Source organism: Penaeus japonicus, unplaced genomic scaffold (genome assembly GCF_977035675.1).
Source record: "Penaeus japonicus unplaced genomic scaffold, GWHDUDI00000001_assembly GWHDUDI00000032, whole genome shotgun sequence".
Lineage (NCBI taxonomy): Eukaryota > Metazoa > Arthropoda > Malacostraca > Decapoda > Penaeidae > Penaeus > Penaeus japonicus.
Window position 1 is genome coordinate 12691785 of NW_028234434.1, and position 1264 is coordinate 12693048.

A 1264-nucleotide genomic window follows, 5' to 3' on the forward strand; every position below is an offset into this window, starting at 1 on the left:
TCTCTCTCTCACTCATTCTCTCTATCTATCTATATATCTATCTGTATCTCTCTCTCTCTCTCTCTCTCTCTCTCTCTCTCTCTCATCTTTCTTATCCTCCTTCGCTCGTCCCTCTAGCAGTCTTAGAAAATTCATCAAGCGGGTCTTTCTTTACTCTTCGTGGCCTCAAAGCCTCGGCCGGTGACTCTAATGGTGACACGTCAAGCAGGGACTCGAGTGAGCTTAATTTCGGAATCTGTCATGTGTACCCTTGGACTGGCAGGTTGCATGGGCGGGGGGAGGGGGGGAGGAGGGGCAGGGCGAAGAGGGGGGGGGGGAGGCCAGGGAGAGGTGTAGGAGGATGGGGAGTGGATGAAGAGGGGGAGGGTGAAGTGGAGGAGGGGAGGGATAGGGGTAGGAGTGGGTGAAGAGAGGAGAAGGGACAGGAGGAAAGGAGAGTTGAGAGAAGGGAGAGGATAGTGAGAGAAATGGGAGTGAGGGAGAGGGGAGAAAAGGCTGTAGAAGAAGGAAAGGTAAGGAGAAGGGAACGTGTCCGTACACAAAAGAGAGATCGAAAGCTCCCCTAATCGATAAAACTGAACCTACAAATCCAATTCTAAACGGCATGGCCTACCTTCGAAACCCCCTACCCCCCTTCCTTCTCACACGCCCTCCCTATCAATAATACACCGATTCCGAAAAATCAAACCCAGAAAGAACCCTTCCCTCAAAAAAAAAAAAAAAAAAAAAAACTCAAAATAATGACACAGCCGCGGAAAAATCACGCCCACGGTAACGGAACCGCGACGTAGAGATGGCACGTAAGACACCCGGGTCTTCGGCAGCCATTCATCTAAGGCCTCCAAACAGCAGAGCCATTTTCTGCGCAATGTACAACCACGAAGACGCGAGCGCACTGACATCCACAACGGCGCGGGTATCAAAGCGACGTCTACGACCATAGTGGTACAAGGAATGATAATAATCTATGATAATGAGACGGTACATAAGGGGAAATGTAGATTGGAAATGATCAGCTGTGGTATATATTCATAAATTAGATCGCGTTGTTAAGATGCAATATTAGAGAAGATTTTTGTTTGTTTGTTTGTTTGTTTTATTGTTTATTTATCTATCTTCTTTTGTGCGGGTGACATATCATTCTAGTTTATCGTCGACAGATTTCTCTACTTTCTCTCGGTGTTTAAATAGATTAATGAAAATATATGAATGCAATGATCATCCAATATCCCTTAATTCGCCACCGCTTGATGCACGTTCAGAA